Source organism: Triticum urartu, chromosome 4, assembly GCF_003073215.2.
Source record: "Triticum urartu cultivar G1812 chromosome 4, Tu2.1, whole genome shotgun sequence".
Lineage (NCBI taxonomy): Eukaryota > Viridiplantae > Streptophyta > Magnoliopsida > Poales > Poaceae > Triticum > Triticum urartu.
The window spans coordinates 483,646,185-483,652,549 of NC_053025.1; positions in this window are offsets into that span (position 1 = coordinate 483,646,185).

Consider the following 6,365-nt stretch of genomic DNA (forward strand, 5'->3'; position numbering starts at 1 on the left):
CCACTATAGGCGGTTCCCAAACAGAATGGTAAAGTTTATACTCCCCCTTCCACCAACAAGCATCAATCCATGGCTTGCTCGAAACAACGAGTGCCTCCAACTAACAAGAGTCCCAGGGGGAGTTTTGTTTGCAATTATTTTGATTTGATTTGCATAAAGCATGGGACTGGGCATCCCGGTGACCAGCCATTTTCTCGTGAGTGAGGAGCGGAGTCCACTCCTCTTGACAATAACCCGCCTAACATGGAAGATACGGACAGCCCTAGTTGATACATGAGCTATTCGAGCATACAAAACAGGATATTTATTTGAAGGTTTAGAGTTTGGCACATACAAATTTACTTGGAACGCCAGGTAGATACCGTATATAGGTAGGTATAGTGGACTCATGTGGAATAACTTTGGGGTTTAAGGATTTTGGATGCACAAGCAGTATTCCCGCTTAGTGCAAGTGAAGGCTAGCAAAAGGCTGAGAAGCGACCAGCTAGAGAGCGACATCAGTCATGAACATGCATTAAAATTAATGAACACCCAATGCAAGCATGAGTAGGATATAATCCACCATGAACATAAATATCGTGAAGACTATGTTGATTTTGTTTCAACTACATGCGTGAACATGTGCCAAGTCAAGTCACTTAAATCATTCAGAGGAGGATACCACCCTATCATACCACATCATAACCATTTTAATAGCATGTTGGCACGCAAGGTAAACCATTATAACTCATAGCTAATCAAGCATGGCATAAGAAACTATGATCTCTAGTTGTCATTGCAAACATGTTTATTCATAATAGGCTGAATCAGGAGCGATGAACTAATCATATTTACAAAAACAAAAGAGGTCGAGTTCATACCAGCTTTTCTCATCTCAGTCAGTCCATCATATATTGTCATAATTGCCTTTCGCTTGCACGACCGAATAGTGTGAATAATAATAATAGTGCACGTGCAATGGACTAAGCTAGAATCTGCAAGCATTCAATAAACAGGAGAAGACAAAGGCAATATGGGCTCTTTTGTCAGATCAACAAGTATGCATATAAGAGCCACTTCAACAATTTAATTATGGTCTTCTCCTATCGACCCCCAAAGAAAAGAAAAGAAATAAAACTATTTACACGGGAAAGCTCCCAACAAGCAAAAGAAGAACAGGAAATATTTTTGGGTTTTCTTTTTAATTACTACTACAAGCGTGGAAAGTAAACTAATTAAAAGCTACAACTAATTTTTTTTGGTTTTTCTTAAGGTTTATTAAACACACAAGAAAAACCAAAAAAACCATGTGCCACCATACTTTTATAACCTAGATAAACACGAGGCAACCTTTTTCTTCCTTCTCAATGCCTAATAGGTATTCTAGCAATGTGCAGCTAGGCGTGTAGCATAGATGCCTCCAAAGGTGGGGCCCTTTGTACGGTTCAGACTTAACAGTTTAGCAATAATACCGCCCATACTAAAAGTGTTATCACTGTATAAACCGTGGAGCAGAATAATTATATCGGGGATACTAGGGTTTCCACAGTTTCCGCGTCCAATTAAGCAACGACTAGCAAATAATGCAAAGTAACGTAAAACAGGAAAATGTATGCTAGTGATTCGTGCATCGGAAACCTTTCTAGTTTCTCCTACAGTGATAGTATCAATAAACCCCTCAACATCATCATGATGTGGTTCTTTCCTCTTGCCTCCTCACAAAGGTACTAGTGAGATAGTGATACTGGTTGCACTTCTCTTCCTCAAAGCTCACAAGATCAGCGTTACACAAATATGCGTTAAATTATTCCTTAATTCCTGCTCGATCCTAAAGTTCTTAGAAGGCCATTCACAAGGACGCACTGGAGCGTCTCTTGGTGGCTCTTCATCAAGCATCACGCATTGCAAGCCTGGGTCCTTGCTTCCTTAACCACCTTGGAACTTCGCTTTTCCTTCGAGCTTCCTGATGAGCCCCTCAATATCTCTTCATTTTCTGAAAAATTCTGAAATTTTTTAGTAACTTCAAAATAAAAGTAAACCAAACTCAATAATATTGATAGCAACTACTCTACAAGTGCCTAGGGCCTATATCATGCATCAAAACTACTTGGAACCATATAAATTTGACATGCAAGCTCAAGAACAGGGTCACCTAAGCAGCAAAAATTTGAATGAATAAAGCACTAGAACAAAAACTAATTGGACCAAAGGAGGAGTCACATACCAAGGAACAATCTCCCCAAGCAGTTTTGTGAGAGGTGCTTTGAGAAAGGAGATCGAAAATGGCAGCAAAGTGAGCTAGAACTCAGTGCTTGAGCTGGATATTCGTGTTTGTGGGAGGAAGATCAAGTGTGTGGGTGCAGGAATAAATGGAGGAGGGCCACCATGGGCCCACGAGGCTGGGGGGTGCGCCCTAGAGGGGTGGGCGCGCCCTCCACCCTCGTGGGCAGGTGGTTGACCCCCCTGGTGTGTTCTCAGTTCCATAAATCCTCAAATATTCTAGAAAAAAATCATATTTAAATTTTCAGGGCATTTGGAGAACTTCTATTTTCAAGGTATTTTTATATTGCACGGATAATCAGATAACAAACAGAAAAATATTTATTTTTATTTTATTTAATATGAATAATAGAAAGTAAAAGTGGGGTACAAAAGGTTGTGCCTTCTAGTTTTATCCATCTCATGATCATCAAAAGGAATCCTCTAACAAGGTTGATCAAGTCTTGTTAACGAACTCATTCCGAATAACAAGGAACCGGAGAAATTTCGAATAACACTATGTTACCTCAACGGGGATATGCACGTCCCCAATAATAAGAATATTATATTTCTTCTTGACAGTAGGAAGAGGAAATTCAAAACCTCCAAATATAATCGATGGAATTTTTCCAATAGAGTTGATACTATGAACTTGAGGTTGTTTACCTCGGAAAGTGTACCTATGCTCATTACCATTAACATGAAAAGTGGCATTGCCTTTAGTGCAATCAATAACAGCCCCTCGCAGTATTCAAAAAGGGTCTTCCAAGAATAATAGACATACTATCGTCCTCGGGAATATCAAGAATAACAAAGTCCGTTAAAATAGTAACGTTTGCAACTACAACAAGGCACATCCTCACAAATACCGACAGGTATAGCAGTTGACTTCTCAGCCATTTGCAAAGATATTTCAGTGGGTGTCAACTTATTCAAGTCAAGTCTACAATTAAAAGAGAGAGGCATAACACTAACACCGGCTCCAAGATCACATAAAGCAGTTTTAACATAATTTCTTTTAATGGAGCATGGTATAGTGGGTACTCCTGGATCTCCAAGTTTCTTTGGTATTCCACCCTTAAAAGTATAATTAGCAAGCATGGTGGAAATTTCAGGTTCCGGTATCTTTCTTTTATTTGTAATAATATCTTTCATGTACTTAGCATAAGAATTGGTTTTGAGCATATCGGTTAATCGCATACGCAAAAAAGATAGGTCTAATCATTCAACAAAGTGCTCAAAATCCTCATCATCCTTTTTCTGGGATGGTTTGTGAGGAAAAGGCATGGGTTTCTGAACCCATGGTTCTCTTTCTTTACCATGTTTCCTAGCAAACAAGATCTTCTTATCATAATGTTGATTCTTTGATTGTGGGTTATCAAGATCAACAACAGGTTCAATTTCTATGTCATTATCATTACTAGGTTGAGCATCATTATGAACATTATATTAGCATTATCACTAGTTTCAGGTTCATTACCATGATTAGTTTCAGCATCAGAAATAGAAATATCATTTGGATTCTCAGGTGTTTCAACAATAGGATCACTAGAAGCATGCAAAGTCCTATCATTTTTCTTTTTCTTCTTTTTAGAAGAACTAGGTGCATCTATATTATTTCTCTGAGAATCTTGCTCAATTCTCTTAGGGTGGCCTTCAGGATACAAAGGTTCCTGAGTCATTCTACCAGTTCTAGTAGCCACTCTAACAACATATATCATTATTCTTTACTATTCAATTCATTGAGCAAATCATTTTGAGCTTTAAGTGCTTGTTCTACTTGAGTGGTAACCATAGAAGCATGTTTACTAATAAGTTTAAGTTCACCTTTAACATTAGCCATATGATCACCCAAGTGTTCGAGCATATTTGAATTATTTTTCAATTGTCTAGCAAAATAAGCATTAAAATCTTATTGCTTAGCCATAAATTTATCAAACTCATCTAAGCATGGGCTAGCAAATTTAGTAAATGGGATTTCAGCTTTATCATATCTATAGAGAGAATTTACCTTTACTACCTGTGTCGAGTTATCAAGACCATGAGTGTCTTCAATAGGTAATTGATTTGGAGTATATGTTTCTTCAACAGGCGGTAAATTAAGACCATGTATTTCTTCAATAGGAGGTAAATTCTCAACATCTTCAACTTTAATACCTTTTTCTTTCATAGATTTCTTTGTCTCTTGCATATCTTCAGGACTGAGAAATAGAATACCCCTCTTCTTCGGAGTTGGTTTAGGAATAGGCTCAGGAATTGGCTCCGAAGGTGTCCAATTATTTTCATTTGTCAACATATTGTTCAATAAAATTTCAGCTTCGTCTGGTGTTCTTTCCCTGAAAACAGAACCAGCACAACTATCCAGTAATCTCTGGAGGCATCGGTTAGTCCATTATAAAAGATATCAAGTATTTCATTTTTCTTAAGAGGATGATCAGGCAAAGCATTAAGTAATTGGAGAAGCCTCCCCCAAGCTTGTGGGAGACTCTCTTCTTCAATTTGCACAAAATTATATATATATCCCTTAAAGCAGCTTGTTTCTTATGAGCAGGGAAATATTTAGCAGAGAAGTAATAAATCATATCCTGGGGACTACGCACACAACCAGGATCAAGAGAATTAAACCATATCTTAGCATCACCCTTTAATGAGAACGGAAATATTTTAAGGATATAAAAGTAGCGAGTTCTCTCATCTTTAGTGAACAGGGTAGCTATATCATTTAATTTAGTTAAGATGTGCCACAACAGTTTTCAGATTCATAACCATGAAAAGGATCAGATTCAACCAAAGTAATTATATCAGGATCAACAGAGAATTCATAATCCTTATCAGTAACAAAGATAGGTGAAGTAGCAAAAGCAGGGTCAGGTTTCATTCTATTAATTAAGATTGCTTGACTCCATTTAGCTAATAATCTTTGAGTTCAGTTCTATTTTTGTGCAAGCTAAAATAGCTTAAAGAAGCTTCTTGATCAAAGACATAACCCTTAGGAATACAAGTGATTCTTCATCATCACTTTCATCAGTGATCATCAGATTCAATATTTTCAATTCTCTAGCCCTAGCAAGTTGTTCATCAAGAAAATCACCAGTGGCAATCAGTAGTATCAGGCATAGAGGTAGTTTCATCATAAGTATCATGCATAGCAGAAGTGGCATCATCAATAACATGCGACATATCAGAACGAATAGCAGAAGCAGGTGTAGGTGTCGCACAAGCTTACTCAAAACAAAGGTGAATCAGTGCAGAGCTAGATGGCAGTTCCTTACCTCCCCTCCGTAGTTGAGGGATAGATCTTGGTTTTTGGATCTCTTCAAGTTCTTCATAATGATAAGCAGATATATAATCCCAAGTGACTCAAAGAATAGAGCTATGCTCCCCGGCAACGGCGCTAGAAAATAGTCTTGATGACCCACAAGTATAGGGGATCTATCATAGTCCTTTCGATAAGTAAGAGTGTTGAACCCAACGAGGAGCAGAAGAAAATGATAAGCGGTTTCCAGTAAGGTATTCTCTGCAAGTACTGAAACAAGTGGTAACAGATAGTTTTGTGATAAGATAATTTGTAATGAGCAACAAGTAACAAAAGTAAATAAGGTTGCAGCAAGGTGGCCCAATCCTTTTTGTAGCAGGACAAGCCTGGACAAACTCTTATAATGATGTAAAGCGCTCCCGAGGACACATGGGAATATCGTCAAGCTAGTTTTCATCACGTTCATATGATTCGCGTTCGGTACTTTGATAATTTGGTATGTGGGTGGACCGGTGCTTGGGTGACTGCCCTTACCTTGGACAAGCATCCCACTTATGATTAACCTCTATTGCAAGCATCCGCAAATACAACAAAAGTATTAAGGTAAACCTAACCATAGCATGAAACAATGGATCCAAATCAGCCCCTTACGAAGCAACGCATAAACTAGGGTTGAAACTTCTGTCACTCTAGCAACCCATCATCGACTTATTACTTCCCAATGCCTTCCTCTAGGCCCAAATAATGGTGAAGTGTCATGTAGTTCGATGTCCACAAACACCACCTAGAGGAGAGACAACATACATCTCATCAAAATATCGAACGAATACCAAATTCACATGACTACTAATAGCAAGACTTCTCCCATGTC